Consider the following 18,580-nt stretch of genomic DNA (forward strand, 5'->3'; position numbering starts at 1 on the left):
GTCGTGGCTATGGAGTAAGGAAACCGGAGCTCCTAAGGAAACCCACGCAGAGACGGAGAGAACCTATAAACTCCTTACAAGCAGTGTGGGATTCGAACCATGGTTCTTATTGCTGGCACTATAACTGCATTGTGCTAACTGCTGTGCTAACCATGCCGCCCCAACTCTAACCATGCCACCCTTCCAGCCCTTGAAATCCATACTGGCCAAATACACTGAATTAACCTACTAAACCCATTTGTTTTGGAGGGTGGGCAGAAACATGAGCACCCAGGGAAAACTCTGATTCGAACCCAGGTTGCTGGCGCTTCAAAAGCATTGTGCAAACTATAATGCTCTAACCGTGCTACCCAGTTTGTGATTGATCATTTAAAATGGACAAATTCAGTGGATAACTGTTGTATTAACTGATATGTGTATTATGGTGTCCAAACAGCTGCATTCCAGATCACAGTAGACTGCTTTTATTGCCTTATCCACAATGCTCACTTAAAAATGATATTTACTCATTAAAAAAATATTTTATGTAATATTCCATATATGCAGTAACTACAATTATTATAATAATACAGATATATATAAAAAAAATAATTATATACATGATTGTTTTCACCCAAACAATATACAAATTGAAAAAAAGTAAAAACACATAGGTATAAAAAGACAAGAAGAAAGAAAAGAGAAAAATAATCCTTGGATTTTAGAGAGAGAGATGTCGTGCAGTACAATTAATCAGTTCTAACATAGACGTACAGAGGAGAATTCTGCGGGGCTGGAGGTATAGACAGGATATCATTATTTAATCCCATTATTTGAGCATACAGGCACCAAATTTGTAAAAAAAAAACATGAGTATTTATTTTCTAAATTATAAGTAATTTTTTACCAAAGAAATACAACTTTGAATTTTGGCATGTCATCTTGGCTTAGTTAAAGATGTATCTGTTTTCCAAGTAATTGCAATATATTTTCTTGCTACTTCTAGGGCTAAATTAACAAATTTCAATTGGTAAATTAATAGTTTCAATTTAGGACTTGTACCTTCAATATTCCAAATAAAAATATATTGGGATTTAGTGGAAAAATAACTTCTGTAACTTGTTCCATAAAGGTACAAATGGTCTCCCAAAAAAGGTCTCACATTTAAGAGAACCTACATCTTCACCACATCTAAAACATTGATCCAATAAATCTGATTTCAATCTATTCAACTTCTGTGGTGTGTATATAATTGATGTGAAAAAATTGTATTGAACTAATCTATATCTCACATTGATAGAATTAGTCATACAATCCCTACATAAATGTTCCCACATTTGTTGGTCTATTGTAGTATTCAAATCTATTTGCCATCTCTGCTTTGATCTTTCTAATCCTAATTTAGGAGTTTCTGGTTGTAATAATGAATATATCAAAGAAATAAATTTCCTTAATGGTCCCACTCCTAATGAGAAGTTCTACCTCAGTACAGCTGGACAGAAACATTGTTGGTCCCAACTTATCTCTCAAATACATTCTTAACTGAAAGCAACAAAAAAAGATATTAAATATAGCATATTTGTTTCTCATTTGCTCAAATGATATTAATTGACCTCTTTTGTAACAGTTTTCCACATTAGCAATCCCTTTATGGTACTGATTATCTCTCGAAAGGAACAAAAGAGGTTTACTCAATGCCATTTTAGGTGATATAGACCTTCCACCAATATACTGATTTATTTTATTCGAAACATTAAGTAAATGCTTCAATAATGGTGTCTCTTTATCGGCAACCAACAATTTTGATTCCCATTCATGTATAAATTCTTCTGCTTTATTTGCCTCCTTTTTTTGTTCTGTTCTATATTAACTTATGCTGGTTTTCTTATTTTTCAAAAAAGGAAGCCAGGAATCTCATCTGTGCTGCTTAATAATAATTCCTAAAATTTGGAAGCAGTAATCCTCCCAATTCATATTTCCATGTTAATGTCTCTATAGAAGCTCTTACCATTTTACCTTTCCAAAGAAATTCCCTTATTTATTTAAATCTTGAAATTTTTTTGAGGTATTAAATATCGGTAACATCTGTAAAAGGTACTGTATACTTGGAAATATGTTCATCTTTATACAATTTCCCTTCCAACTAAAGTTATAGGTAAATGTATCCATTTTTAAAATTATTTCTCAATCTTCTTAAGTAAAGACAAATAATTCAATTTATATAAATTCTTCAAATTACTTTCCATATGTATTCTTAAATATTTAATGCCTTCTTTTGGCCATTTAAACTGCATATCCTTCTGGCACTGAATATAATTACCTGCTGTCAAATTTATTTTGTTACCTGAAACTTTTCCATATTCTTCCAGTTAGGCATACAATCTTCATAAAGATGACTCAGTCAAATATATTAAAATATCACCTGAAAATATGCTAATTTCATGTTCCTCCTGGCCCACCCTAAAGCCCTTAATTTGTAAATCAAAACAAATCACTTGGGCAAGTGGTTCTATGCCTAAAACAAATAAAGTTGGTGACAAAGGACAATCTTGTCTACTTGATCTTGTTAACTTAAATGTCATAAACATTTGCCAATTTGTTACTACTTTAGCTTTAGGACTATTATATAATGCTTTAGTCCAAATTTTTCTAATTCCTCAAATAAAAAAATCCCTCTCTAATCTATCAAATGCCATTTCTGCATCTAAAGCCACTGCAACACTCAAATCACCTCTTTTTTTGGCGCTAGATGAATTATGCTAAGCAATTTAGGTACATTTTCTGAAGATTGTCTTTTTTTAATAAACCCAGCCTGATCCATATTAATTAATTTAGGTCAGGGTTTCCCAACCAGCGGTGCTTACACTCCTTGGGGGTGTGAAATAGCATTCCAGGGGGTGTGAGATTACATTTCAGTTTTTTTAAAATAAATCCATACTCCTTCAATTTAGATAATATGTCAGATGATGAAGAGCTGAAGGAAGATCTTATTGAACTGCGCACAAATCGTTTTCTTGAAATGCAGTTTGAAAGCAAAACTTTGGAACAATATTAGTGTTTGGCAATGGACATGTTTCCAAGACTTTGTGAAAAAGCACTAACTGCTCATCCCATTCATGATGACATACTTATGCAAGTCTGGATTTAGTGCCCTTTTGTCAATCAAGACAAAATCTAGAAATCGCTTGGGTGCACAGGCAGACGTGTGGGTTGCTATCAGCAACAAAATGCCATGTTTTGAAAAACTCTTAAGCAATAAACAGGAACAAAAGAGTCATTAAATTTAAATTGGCTTATGAACATTTGAACATTAGTTCTTTAATTTTTTAAAAGAAATTTCATGCATGGATGAAAATTTAATTTTTTTGTAGGGTTCATGCAACTTTTAATTTGTTGTAATATTTTTTTCTTTTCCATATGTTTCACTTTTGTTTATATATTATTAAAAATTGATTATACAAATTTATTTTGGCCACCTTCACCTTTATTCTTAAATAAATTATTACTTTAAGGGGTGCGAGAACATATTAAAATTTTTTAGGGGTGCGGGGCATAAAAAAGGTTTGGGAACCACTGATTTAGGTGATAAATTATTCATTCTATTTGCCAAAAATTTTTCTACTATTTTATAATCCACATTTAATACTGGAATAGGTCTATAAGAGGAATGTTTTAAAGGGTCTATCTTTTTTAGAAATTACAATAATATTGTCATCAAGAATGATGCTAGAAGAGTAAAAGTTTGAGAAGCTTGATCTAGTACTTGTATTCCTATATTTAAATAGGAATCAGTAAATCATTAAATTCTTTATAAAATTCAGATGGAAACCATCTTCTCCTCAAGATTTATTACTTTGTAGAGATCTGATTGCTTCTCTTACTTCTGCCTCAGTAAATGGAACATCAAGTTCAGTTTTTTCTCCTAAACTTAACCTAGGCAATATTATCTGTGATAAATATTCATTTATTTTAGCCTCATCTAAAGATTCCAAAGTATATATTTTCAAATAGAAATTTCTAAAAGATTCATTTATTTCTTGGGGTTTATAAGTAATTATGCTAGTATCTTTTTTAATTGCATTAATTGTTCGAGATTTGGTCCGCTTTCAATTGTAAAGCTAGTACTTTTTATGATCTCTCACCTAATTCATTATACCTTAGCCTCATCCTAATAATAGCTTTCTCAGTCCTATGAGTTTGTAATGTGTTATACTGAAACTTTTTATTAATCAACTGTCTACATTTATCTTCAGAAACAGATTTTTGAAGGTCCTTTTCCAAAACTGTAATTTTTTTTTCTAATTGATCTACTTCTCTCATATAATCCTTTTTAATTTTAGATGTAAAATTTATAATTTGCCCTCATAAATATGCCTTTAATGCATCCCATAAGATAAATTTATCATTTATCGAATTCAAGTTTGTATCACAAAATAGCCTAATGTGGTTGCGAACAAAATCACAGAAATCTTTGCTTTTCAACAATAAGGAATTTAATCTCCATCTATATATCAACTTTTCCATTTCCATAGTTATTAACAAAGACAAATGATCAGATAAAATCCTTGGTTTATAATAAACTTCAAAAATCCTAATTTGTATTTGAATTAAAACCAAAAATAGAGAAATTCTAGAATAATAATCAAACCTGCGAGAATAAAATGAATAATTTTCTCTCTCGGGTGGATTCTTCTCCATTTATCAATTAAAGTCATTATCGAGTGGACCTATCCAACAATGGATCTAAACAAAAATTGAAATCAAAAATTTTCATGTGCCTCTGCTAGATTTAAAAAAAAGTATCTTGAATAAATTTCTCATCATCAACATTTGGAGCATACAAATTCAAAAATATCCACATTTCTGAAAATATTCCGGACCTTAATCGGAAGAATTTTTTAAATCAAAGTTGCTACTCCTCTTGCTTTAGAATTGAATGAAGATGACATTACATATCCCACCCAATCTCTTATTAATTTCAAATGTTCTTTTTCAGTTAAATGTGTTTCTTGAAGAAAAGTTACATCCACTCCCAATTTCTTAATATATGTTAGCACTCTCTTTCTTTTTATTTTCCCATTTAGCCCATTAACATTAAAATTTATAAACTTACTTACCTTGCTCATTTAACCCAAACATTCATCAATCCTTCTCCTTCATCCCATCCTGCAGGTCTCCTCCAAATCCATGTATCCACACGCACCCCCTCCACCAATCCAAAAGAAGAAAAAAGGAAAAAGCACTAATATAAAATAGTATATGTGTACAAGTTGATACATATAATAATATAGAATAGAACCCTCCCAATAAATGTTGTCTAATATAACACTAACTCCCTCCATTTTATGGGTTGTGATCAAAGTCACAAACGCACACACATAATCCCACAGAAATCCACTCCTCCCAACTCCATTTGTATATTCAATATGTAAGCTTTAATCGCTTAGTTAATAAAAGTTATTCAATTAATTAAGTAATTAATTATTATTAAGATAAAAATTCAAAATTCAAAAGAAAATGACATAATGGAAAAAATACATTGCTAAATTCTTCCATCTCAACTATGAAGTTAAAATAAAGGAAAGAAAAAAAGGATAGTTTATTACATCAAGCCCATAGTAATTACTAAAGGTTGAGCTTCAGGAAGTCTCTGAGCATATTCTTCCGCTAGAGCAAAATTTGTAAAGGATCTGTTCTGTGGTCCCGGACCGAAAATCTTCAAAGTTGCAGGGACAAACTTGTAACCTTTATTGTATAGAATTTTCTTAGCTGAATTAAATTATTTTCTTTTCAACAAATTTTCACTCAAATCTGGGTAAAATAAAATCCTATCCCCTTCCCATACCAAAGTACCTTGTCGTTCCTTTGCTCCTCTCGCTCTCTCTAAGTTGATAATGCAGAAACGTTATTAATATAGAATATGGGTTCTGATTAGGGAGATGCTTAGGTCTCAAGGCCCTATGGACTCTTTCAATCTTATTCTCAAAGTTGTCTTCTCCCAATACTTTAGGAATCCACCTCTTGACTGAAGCAAATTGCATCTGGACCTTCTTTCCCTTCTGACAAAACTACTATGTTAATGTTATTTCTTCTACTGAAATTCTCCAAAATATCCACTTTATCAGAAAGATTTTCATTTACTGTAATTAAACCTGTAGTTGTATTTTCCACATTAGACACTCTGACTTCAACATGCGGCACATCGTCCTGCACTTCAGTAATTATTTCTTCCATTTTCTCTAATTTCTCCTTCATTTTATTTAAAACTTCCAACTTTCATCTCTTAATTTCAGCCTTAACCTCCTTTAGTCCTTCTCTCATTTCCTCTTTCATTACTTTAATCTGTTTCATTATCGTTATAGATAACTCCTTGGTCTTGGTCTGAGGATTAAATCTAATTTCTTCCATTACCTCTTCTTCTTGTATCCCTTCTTTCTCCTCTTCCTCACCCTCAGCTAATGAACCTCCTCTTGAGCCCAATTCTTCCTCCTCCAGTGCTAAAAGGGTTGTTGCACTCCCAGTAGTGCTTTGGGCTTAGTTGTACCACACATGCACGAGAAATCACGCATGCATGGTTCACTTGCAGGTTCCCCACTAATGCCATCTCTTCACTGAGAGGTGCTGGCAGGAGTCCCCTCCGAAAGCAAACTAGGTTGGGAAGCAGAATGGAATCCAGTACCATCCTTCATCATCAAGGTAGGACTCGATATTTTTTTTTCTTCTTCTTCTTGTCTTTCTGTTGGGTTCCAGAAGTCATTGCTACTGTTTTTTCTTTTTTTTGGAGGCATCGGTGCTCTGTGAGGGATTGCTTAAGGTGGTGCGCGAGTGGGAAGGGAAGGTTGAGAATCACTGTTCTAGACTTAAATATTTTACTTGAGAAAAATTGTCATTGGTCCATTTCCTTTAGAGTTCTGAAACTGTGTGCACGATCAACCAATTAGGTACGATTAAAACAGTGCTTCACAAAATTTTTCTTTCCACCCACATACCACCTTAAGCAATCCCTTACAGAGCACCGATGGCATAGGGAATACTTTAAGTGGTATGTGAGTGGAATGAAAAAAGATTGAGAGCAACTGCCCTAATCCCTGCATCTTGTCATTTAATTTACTGACTTGGTAAGAAATTGACTATCTCCAAATCTCAAGACTTTGCAACTTTAGCTTGCTGTTTCTTCTCAGGGGCTTTATAGTTTTTCAATAGTCAAGTTTAAACAACATTTCATAAACATTTACTGATATAGTCAATTCAGCACAAAATTCATCCAGGTTCAACTGATGAGGTGGATCAAACAGATCAGTTGATATAAGAGTCAAACTGAAGAACTGTACAAAATAGAGTAAGTTGATGTTTCTTTATTTGGTTGCATACAGCATTTGCAACAGGATAGATAGATAAATTAACCGTACAAATAGAAATAAATAGATGTGATTTGACATCCATTTTAGAAACATGGTTGTAAAATGCCTGAGGTTGGCAATTAAATATTCCAGGGTACCTTTGAAAGAGTTTAGAAAATGAAAGGGTGCAAGGCATCCAAGTTAAAGAATAGATAAAGGTCATAGAGAGAAATAATAGTGGCATTCACCTTGTGCTTAGCTACAGACGCCTTTTTCCCTACAGATTTCGCCCAATCTCTTGAGTTCTTCCAGCAGATTTTTCTGCAGTATTTGTTTTCCTAAATTGGGAGAAGGATACATATTAGAACTGTTCATCTGGTGTATTCTCACCCGTTTGGAGGAATAGAGACACTAAGGTCTTTGTTGTCTGACACCAGATGAATTAATAACACCAAAAGGTATGAATGATTATACTATTGTTTATTTTTAGATGAAAAAGGAAAGAAGCTGGAATGTTAAGGATGGACATTGGCTCAGAAAATCATGGTGTATTTATGGTGGAGCAAAATAATAATGATAGGTGTTAACCATTCCCCAATGATGTTGGAATCAAACAGGAAATCTATGACACTTGCAGGAAAGGTACAATTGAAATCACGGGTGACCTTAATCTACATATAGATTGAGCAAGTCAAATTCAGCATTATATTGTGGAGGAGCAATTCTTGCAATGGGTATGAGATGGGACTGTTGAGTTGAAGAAACATCTAGAGAACAGGCTATCCTTGACCAAGCCCTGTGCAATGACAAAGGAATCATTAATGATCCTACTGGGTGTCATCCTTTTGACAAGCACAACCAGAACATAATAGGATCCTTTATTAAGGTAGAGTAGAAGAATCATAACAGAATCCTGAAAGAAATTTATGAGAGTTTGAGCAGCAATTTCGTTGTGCTAGATTGGGAAAATTTACTAAAACCATTAATGATGTTGCATAATTATTAAAAACACAAATTTGAATCACAGCAAACATGTAATTTTGGGGCACAAAATTTACACAAACTGATTAAATCTTTCAAAGGCGTATGCAATGCTGAGCAGCTCCTTTTCAATTTAAGCATATTGCGTCTCCGCGTCTGTCAGTCATCATATTTTTGCAGAAGAAGTGCACCGAGCCCACTATGTGGTGCATCTGATGATATCTTGATGGGTCTCACTGGGTCGTAAAACCTCAGAACTGGTTCCTCTGTGAGCAGTTTCTTTAGTTCCCTCCATGACTTTTCGTGCCCATGATTCCACACCCACTCAATGTTCTTTTCTGTTCGTCTTCTCAATGGAGCCATCTTTTCTGAGATGTTGAATATGAATTTACCCATAGAGTTGACAATTCCATTAAGCCTCTGTATGTCCTTTTTGCATTGTGGCCTTGGCATGTTCCCAATGGCGGACACTTTTCTGGGATGTGGTCTGATGCCCTCACTGCCAATAATATCTCCTATAAATGTTAGTTCTGTCACCCCGAGCTGGGATATCTCTCTATTCAGCTTCAGGTTTGCTTTCCTTGTTGCTTCCAGCACTTTCCTTAGTCTCTCACCATGCTCCATTCTCGTGGTTCCCCAAACTATAATGCCATCAATTGAGATGTCAACTCCATCCAGGTGCTCATAGACCACGTGGATAGTTTTCTGATACATTTCAGGAGCTGAAGCAATTCCAAATGGTAACCTTAGGAAGCTGTATTTGCCAAATGGACTATTGAATGTGCACAATCTTGAACTTGCTTCATCCAATTTTAACTGCCAAAATCCTGATGGTGCATCTAACTTGCTGAAAAACTTTGCATTTGTAAACTGTGACATGATTTCTTCACTCGTCAGAAGCTTAAAGGATTCTCTCTTTATTGCTCTGTTTAGATCTCTTGGATCCGGGCAAATTCTAAGCTTTCCATTCTTTACGTCTACAATGACAAGTGAACTCACCCACTCCTTTGGCTCATCTATCTTCTGAATCATGTTCTGGCTTTCTATCCTGACCTTTTAGTTGCTTTTGAAGTGCAAATGCAACTTTTCTGCATACATGTATTATCAGTGCCACACGTTTATCCACTGTTCTCCTGAAAGGCAGCCTAAACCCTGAAATAGGTCATTGTACTCTTTCATGAGTTCACCATTAGACTGTCTCTCCTTTGCTTTCCACAACGAGGACTCTTTTTACCAGGTTCAGTTTCTCACAGGCTGTTAAACCAAGTATGGCCTGTACATCCTTTGGTACCACAAAGAATGTTAACATGTGCTCTTTGTCCTTGTTTTCACTTTGGCCATGCATTCTCCTTGCACTGGTATATCAATATCTGAATATCCTGTCACCTTCACTTTTGTTCCATACATCTTTGGTCTGGGTCTAATCTTAAAATCAGTCTCTGATATTACATTAATTTGTGCTCCAGTATCCAATTGAACTGAAATGTATATGTCATTCACTTTTAATCTCAATATTCAGTCTCTGTTTTCATTTTTTGTTTTCAGTTACAACATCTACATAGAATTTCTCTATCTCCCTTTCATCTACTGCATGAACCTTCCTTTGTTGCTTAGTTCTTACAGCAACAGGCATAATGGTTGCTTTTGTTAAACATATAGCATGTTTTACCACAGGCTGGACACTTTTTTGGTAGATGTTTACTGCATCGATGACATGGCTTTCGATTGTACCTTTCATTTTTGTTTGCTGGCCAGGCCTCTCTTTCCGCTTTGGCGCGCTTTTTGTTACGCGGTTTATGTCTGTTCTTGCTCATTGCATCTACATTGCAGCTAGTTTCACTGAACAGCTCTTTTGCCTGAATTTTTACAGTTTCTGTAACCCTGCAGAGTGCTATGGCTTTTTCCAGGTCTAGATTTTGCTCTCTTATCAGTCTTAATAGTTTGGAATATCACACACAAGTCTGTCCTTTATCAGCTAGTCAGTCAGTCCACCAAATTCACACGTTTTGCTTCTGTTTCTCATTTCAATCACAAACATCACATTACATTTAGGTATGCAATCTGCCTCAAACTGTTCCATTATTTTTTTTTCCAATTTCATTTTGTTTCCTTCAGCAGAAAGTGTGAAGTTATTATACACGTCCAGGGCTTCATCACCCACGACATGTTAGAAAACTGATACTTTATCACTTTTCTCATCAGCTCTGACTACCACTAAATACAATCCAAAATGCTCTTTAAATCTGTTCCAATTTTCAGCCACATTACCTGTCAGCTGAAGTTTCACTGGTGGATGTAATCCTTCCATGTTTCACTATGTTAGCTTCTCTTCACTAATCAGTTGCTGACTTTAGATTTTACCTTTTAAAGTATTTCCTTCTAATTTCCTTCATCTCACTTCTGACACCATGTTTCATCTTGCATTTGTATGTGTGAGTTCTTAGACAACAGTTGGATGAAGGAAAAGGTTCTTTATTTAAAATTGTTGTGAACAGCACATGATGCAGGCCATGAGGCTGCAACCCTTCATTACAGATCTAACGTACTGTGTGTCAGCCCCCTGCTGGCAACCAAGTCTAATCAAACAGTAAGGCATTGCTAGTTGTTTGCAACTATGATCACTAACATAACATAGGCCAAGAAAGAAAGTTCATCAATGGAAATTAGGGATTGTTTCTGCTCCAAAGGCATATCAATTACCTTTAAAAAAAACAGTATTAGCCTGAGGATTGGAAGCTATTTACAATTTGGTAAAGGAAGACAAGAGATTGATTTAAAAGATTGTAATTGTTATATGGTTATATAGGTCAGTTGGATTAGATGGGAGAAAGTGGACTAGAAGGGCCAAGTTGGCCTGTTTCTATGGTGTAATTGTTATATGGTTAAAATGGAGAATGAGGGAAAGCTTGAACATAAAAACTGATAATAAATCTTATAAAAGCTGTGAAGAGAGAAAATCAGTGAAGACAAACATAGTTTTCCAAATATCAGAAAGTGACGAATTTATGACTGGCAATAAATACATTGCAGAGCGATCAAGCAGATAGAGACACCAGAGACTGCAGATGCTAGAATTTGGAGCAAAATCCATCAGTGGGCGGAACTCAGTGGGTCAAACCACAGATACTGCTTAACCCACTGAGTTCCTAGAGGTGATTTGATTTATTTTGCAATTAAATTTGTACTTTGGTTTTGCCTTCACAATGAAGGACAAAAATGACCTCCTTGATATGTTAAGGAACTGTGAAATCCGTATTAGTGAAGTCCTAGTGCTAAGGAAATTAATGGAGCTAAAGGCTGAGAAATCCTTAGGATCTGATGGTCTTGCTCCCAGGGAATGAAAGGAAGTAGTTCAGGAATGTGTTCATTGTCATTTTCTAAAGTTCTTTAGATTCTGGAGCAGTTTCTAAAGATTGGAGGGTGGTAAATGTAACCTCACCATTTCAAAAAGAGGAAGAAAACAATACAGATTAGTAAGACCAGTATTTTTTTTGTGAGTGCAAGCAGAATAGAGAAGGGGAAATGCGGTAATTGGAAGCTTTTTAATAGGTCCCACATCAAAGGTTGGTATGTTCATGAAAGAGGTTGCCGGTTGCTTGGATTCTGGATAACAGGGGTTTTACTAATTTCACAATATATATTCATTATACTGATGAAGGAATTAAACCTAACATTTCTAATTTTGCAGATGAAACAGAGGTGAGAAAAAAATGTGAATTGCAAGAAGTGCGCAGAAAAGCTCCATTGGGATTCGAACAGTTTGGGATAGTAAACAAACACAATTTAATATGGATAATTGTGAAGTTTTTCATTTTAGTTTGAAAAGCAGAGAAAAATATATATGATACAAATGGGATAGATTGGGAAATGGGAAGGCACAACAAAAACTGGATATTCTTGTGCTTGGGTTGTTGAAAGCAAACAGTTAGGAGGATCTGTAGAATGTTTTTATTCATTGCAAGAAAATATGACCACAGAAGCAATGTCTGGACATTCTAAGACCTTTCTGAATTCTTGTGTGCAGATTTGTTCCCCTTATCAGAGGAAGAATGAATTAATTATGTTGAAGTAGGATGTAGATACAGTAAAATCCCTGTTATCCAGAATTCAAGCAACTGGCAAAAAAATTGTGGAAAATAAATAGGGAAAATTGGTGCCCCTAATGGTTAGTTTGCCAATCCATGCAACATGTAATTTCAATAACTGGAAAATTCACTTATCTGGCATCTACCAATTTCCATAGGTGCTGGATAACTGGGGGTTTTACTATATCCTATTTTTTTAAATAATATTTTTATTGAATTTTACAAGGATAAACAAAGCATATATAGAAAATTTGTAAAGTACACAACATAAATGTCAAAAATTAAAGAACATAACAAAATTGTCAAACTTATAAAGCACATCCATGTTATAGAAGCAAAACATAAGCTTATCCCTTAATTCTTTGGCCCCATCTATACACCAGAACTTGATATTTAAAAGTATGTTTCATTCCTGGAGTAACACAATATTGCTGGAAGTCAGGTTTTATATTTAAAGAAGAGAAAAGAAAAGAAAGAAAATTTTTTAAAAAATGAATAAAAGAACTAAGATACTGAAAATAATTGAGGAAAGGTCCCCACACCGTTTGAAACTTTTTGTTTGGATTACTAATTGAATAGTGAATCTTTTCTAGATTTAAACAAGATACGATATCTCTCAGCCACTGAGCGTGGGTAGGCGGGGCAGCATCCCTCCATCTTATTAATATTGCATGTCTAGCCAAAAGAGAGGCGAAGGACAGAGTGTGACATTTGATTGGAGTTAAATGTATGTCGTCTTCTCCAGTGGTATCAAAAAGGGCACCCAAAAGGTGAGATTCCTGATTTAAATGAAAGATTAGGGACAAGATTTGAAATACCATATCTTCTTATATCAGCACCATAGAGATAAAAAGATCCAAGGGGATGGCAAAACGCATTGAAGTGGACTAATCATAATTATGATGGACAGACATAGAATCATGGAGTAATACAGCATGGAAACAAATCCCTCAGCCCATCTTGTCCATGCAAACAAGCTGAGTCTGTATTTGACCTATATGGTAGAACAAGTCTGAGGGGCATTTGGTTGGGTTGTGCTCTAATTTTTTTTTTGTTTCTGTTTATTGGTACCTTTTTTTTGAAGCGAGCTTTGTTTTACTCATCATCTTCACCATTTGCCAAAGACACCAATTTCTCTCTGCCCACATTATCCATAGCCTTCCTGATTTGAAATATCTCCATTAGGTATTAGGCAAATACCTCTCCTTAGTTTACCCACCTAACATTCATTGCAGGAAACATCTCGATACATGTCTACTGTGTCATTTCTAAAATATTTACATCTGCCTAAAATGTGTAACCAGAACTGGAATTGCATTCCAAATGTGGTTAAGAATGTTTAATTGTTTACCTCAGAATCTGAATTTAGTGTCATAAACATGTCACAAAATTCATTGTTCTGTGGCAGATCTCAGTACAAACATTTATTGAAACTACCTTACAAAATAAATAAAAATAGTGCAAGAGAAAAACAAAGTAAGGCAGTGTCTGTTGTTCATTGTTCATTCAGGAATCTGATGGCAGAGGGGACGAAGCTGTCCTGTGTCACTGAGTACTCATCTTCAGGCTTCTGTACCTTTTTCCTGATGGTAGCAGAGTGAAGAGGGCATGGCCTGGGTAGTGAGGGTCCTTGAGTATAGAGGCTATGTTCTTAAGACACCACCTCTTGTAGATGTCCTTGATAGAGTGAAAAAGAGTGCCCATGATGTTGCAGGCTGAGTTAACAACCCTCTGGAGTTTTTTCTTGTCCTGAGCATTGGCCCTTCCATACCAGACAGTGAAGCTACCAGCGAGAATGCTCTCCATGGTACACTTGTGGAGTTTCCGAGAGTTTTCCGTGATATACTGAGTCTCCTTAAATTCCTTACAAAGTATAATCATTGGTGAACTGCCTTCTCTGTAATTTTCTCCTTTTATTCTTTGGTAATTTCATCTGAACCAAGTGACTTATCTCCATTAAGTGGGGCTAACTTTTCTCATACTCTAACCTAGCCGAAATCCAAGCTACAACTTCTTTTACTAAGCTTCCAGTAACATCTGCTTTCGTGCTTAAAAAACTAATGCAAAACACATTTAATACACTATGAGAAAAAAAATCATTTTTATTCTACTCTTTTTCAATTCATTCCCCATTCAGGTGAATTATTTTATTTCCTTTGATGTTTTTCCTCAATTTTCTCTCAAACTCTTTTTGTCCCTTATTTTCTTTATTCGTTCACTCCTCAATGTTTTCCGGTCAGCCTGGTTCATATCAGCATTTGCAACTTGAAGCCTATTATGTGGATTTTTCCTATGCTTGGGTTTTGCTCTCTATACATTTATTTAGGCATTGCTGGTTTTAACCTCTTTTCCTTTTTCCATCATATAAGAATACCTGGACTTCAGCTGAAAGGCAAGTTAGATTCAAGTAGAGTGTTCAAAGGGTTCTGGACAGATACCTGAAGAATGAAGATAAGATGGGAAATAAAACCAAATGGACTGGTAATACAGGGATCCAAATTGCTTCTTTCTGTGCTGTCATCTGGTTCACTGATTCTGTGATTTGAAGATATTCATAACTCTTCCAAATCCCTTTGCATATTTACTTTCCATAGCCCTTGCATTCTGTTTCATTACTTTTTTTCTGAATATGGCATCTCTCCATATTATTATAAAAACACAACAGGTCAAGCAGAGTACATTATGTAGTAAAGATAAAGACACATAGCCAATGTTTTGGGCTTGAGCCCTTCATCAATGTATGAATAAAACTTAGGCAGTCGCCTGAACAAAATGGTGGTAGGGGCAGGGGGAAGTGCACAGGCCCACAGTCAGGAGCTAATAGGTAGATAACGGAGGGAGGGCACACTAGCAACAAAGGGGAGAGGAAATGGCACTGTGATTGGAGAGGGAAGGGGGTGGGGAACCGAAGGAAAGAAGACAGAGGGATGGGAAGGAGAGAGAATAGACCAGCAGAAACCGGAAAAGTCGATGTTAATGCCAAACAGTTGGAGAATATCCAGGCAGAAAATTAGGTGTTGCTTCTCCAATTTACAGGTGGTCTTGGTTTAATAGTACGAGGCCAAGGACAGATATGTCAGCGTGGGAATGGAGCGCAGAACTGAAATGGTTGACCACTGTCACTGAGGCGGAGATAGCGAAGGGTCACTGATGCAGACAAAGCAAACAAAGAAAAAAGACAATGAATGTTTCCTAAGCGACACAGATAATTTCACGAAAACAATAGTTGGTTATGTATCCTTATATATGCTACATAAGGAACTCTGTTTGATCTGCTGAGTTTCTCCAGTATTGTGTTTTTACTTCAATCATGGTGTCTGCAGACTTTTGTTTTATATAAGTTGAGTCATCAACTTATATAGCACAGCCAGTGGCTCTCTGGCCTCTGCTTCCATGCCAATCTTCAAGTACATATCCAAGCTCATCTCACTTTCCAGCACTTGGTTCATAGCCTTCTATGGTTAGCTAATTCAAGTACTTGTCTACATACTTACACATTTTGAGAACTTCTGCCTCCATAATACCCCATGCTGTTGTTCAGGATAATTACAGCATACGAAGATAAGTGAAAAATCAATTCAAACAGAGCAGTATTCAGGAGTATATGACTTATAATGTGCACCATTTCTCACTTTAAAGGATTTTTAATGATTAACATTATTATACACATTATAAACATCTGGCTAATGTCACATTTTCCCCTTCTGACTTGTCTTATTATTCAGAAAACAACATGTCCTCCCACTCAGGACAAGCAGCCCTGCTGGGGATCTGCTAGTCCTTTTAGAATCATACAATCCTTCAACAGGGAAGCAAGCCTTTTGGCACATCGAGTGTGTACTGACCATCAAGCACCCAGTTACACTAATCCTCCACCAATTCCATTTGCCCAAACCATTTGTAATGAATGACAGTCTTGAATTACCATTGCCTTCAGCACATAATTGTTCCAGAGAATGTTTGTGTTTCAGATAAAGTAACATAAACAAATTCTCTCTGAGCAATCTCTATGCATTCTGGTATACTGACACAGAACTAATGAAAGTAAACAAAAAAAAAATGACATTGGATAGCTATTGAATGCTTCCAGATGGCCACAGATAATTTAATGAAAACAATAGCAGAGATTTTAAGCTATGAAGGTATGGGCAACAACAAGGATGATCTGGAGCTAGGTTGCGAAGGGGGAGAATTAAGTTGCACAGAAACTAATACACAAATAGATTTAATCTTTTACAAGAAGCACCCTCATATCCTGTTTGATGTTGTGTTCAGCTCTGTGATGCATCTGAAACACCAGTAACAGAAACTTTTATTGACAAAGATTTCCAAATATCTCTGGGAAAGAAAACTAATCTTTGAGGACTCTTGAGAAACCAGGTCTGCTGGTAAATTGTTGATCGTACAACTGAAACCACTTCCTTACTTCACTCTCAATCAGCATTGATAACAAGTGAGTACCTTTCTGCATTGAGAGAGTCGAAGATGAACTTATTCACTTACAACTTAATAAAAATAAGGATACAAATGGTACCTTTGATACTTTCTGTTCTATGAAGGATTTTTCTGGCTAAGTCTTCTGCAGTTTTGTTAAACATTTTTCAAAACTTCAGTTGGACAAAAACTCTACTGTATTACCCAGACACGGATCACAAAATTTGTAAATCCAAGAACCATGAGTTTCTTATTTACTGTGAAAGCATAAAGTGTGTAGATGAGGGGTGTTGGGGAGCATGAAGTAGAAGGTTCTGTGCTGAGTAGATGATCCCCTTTATTCGTGTTGAACACTTGTTTTGGATGATGGTGCCTATTTGTGTGCGTCTCACTTCATTGTTTTATGTTCTGTGTACTTTGCTTTCCTTCAAGAAAGGCTTGGAAAGCAGAGGAGCATGTTGAGAAAGTGGTTGAAAATGTGTTGTATGTTAAAATGACAAAAAGAAATTCACAATAGGATCATTGCTAACACTACAGAAAATGATGTAAACTCATTTGTGTCCTGCTTGGTTGTAAGATGATGAATGCAGACCACGTGCACATGTTCCTTAATTTGTATTTGAGCCATCAGAAACATAGAGAAAGATGGAGTGCCAGAAAAAGTGTACCTTTCATTTTATCTTTCTATCAACACTCAATATATGGCAGCAGGTATGTATTTTACGAATGTACACAATACTGATTCCTTTGTAGATTTAATCTGAGCTGCTTTAATTTTTTATTGAAAGGAACTCCTGTCACTAGGATTGTGACACTGGATTTGTGTTGTTTCTTCCACAGTCTTCATTAGATTAACTTCTGTAATGTGCACAATTACACAAGGCTCCCATATACTTTTTTTTCTTGCTGGATTTTAATGCACACATTAATATTTCTGACTGTATCTCCTGGTTCCACGAGATATCCCATTCAACTATTATTCTTCAATATCTTATTTCTGATTCGTAAGGTAGTGTACACACAAAAATTCTCATCAAGGTGTGTGAATTTCACCATGGCTTGAGTCTGAAGTTTGTTTTGTCTCAGCTATTTTCCTTTTACTATACCTCATTTGACTCCAGTAACCTCATTAATTCAGAATCATCTGCATATTTATAACTCAACTCGAATGTGGAATTTGGAGCGGATCTGTAATTTAGCAAAACCTTTCTCATTTTTACCCCATTATTAATGATTAAAGATGGTTGAAACACTTGCCCCTTCAATGGTTCTACGATGTTTGTTCTCAGGGCCAGCAATATTTGATGATGTTTGGTGAAATAAGGATAAGCTTAACATCATTTTAGTTCAGTAAGTGCTCAGACGGAAATGAAAATAACAACTGAAGATGGTTATTGAGGCTAGTTCTTTGAGTTAACCATGTCAGGAGAGAATGGATCGCATTGATGGTTGGCTAAATTGTAGTACTGGACACAAACTCGATCTATTTTAAGTGACTATCAATGTGTACGAAGAACATATCAAATCCCTTATAATAATCAGTGTGCTTTTTGAAATGATCTCATTGGATGGTTAATGTAGCAGTTAATGCAACATGATTACAGAGCTTGTGACCCTGGTTCTAATTCTTTGCTGTCTGTAAGGAGTTTTGTACATTCTCCCCTTGACCACATTGGTTTCCTCTGGGTGCTCTGGCTTGTCCCACGTTCCAAAGGTGTACAGGGTTAGTAAGTTAATTGGTCACATGGATGTATTGGTGGT

At 35.6% G+C, this 18,580-nt stretch overlaps 1 long non-coding RNA gene across 3 annotated transcripts in view; it reads right to left on the reverse strand.

Annotated features, from left to right (window-relative positions):
- Positions 1-13,679, reverse strand: part of LOC138741918 (uncharacterized) — a 59,117-nt gene extending 45,438 nt beyond the window's left edge. For 2 of the 3 annotated variants that reach the window (XR_011343881.1, XR_011343880.1), the window contains exons 1-4: positions 13,605-13,679; positions 7,568-7,657; positions 5,097-5,185; positions 4,628-4,722 (exon numbers count right to left, since the gene is read on the reverse strand). This is a non-coding gene — a long non-coding RNA (uncharacterized lncRNA). Of the gene's footprint in view, positions 1-4,627; positions 4,723-5,096; positions 5,186-7,567; positions 7,658-13,456 lie in introns of all 3 variants that reach the window. The other variant, XR_011343882.1, reaches the window with a different exon arrangement.
- Positions 13,680-18,580: the final 4,901 nt, after the last annotated feature.

This window comes from Narcine bancroftii, chromosome 8 (genome assembly GCF_036971445.1).
Source record: "Narcine bancroftii isolate sNarBan1 chromosome 8, sNarBan1.hap1, whole genome shotgun sequence".
Taxonomy (NCBI): domain Eukaryota; kingdom Metazoa; phylum Chordata; class Chondrichthyes; order Torpediniformes; family Narcinidae; genus Narcine; species Narcine bancroftii.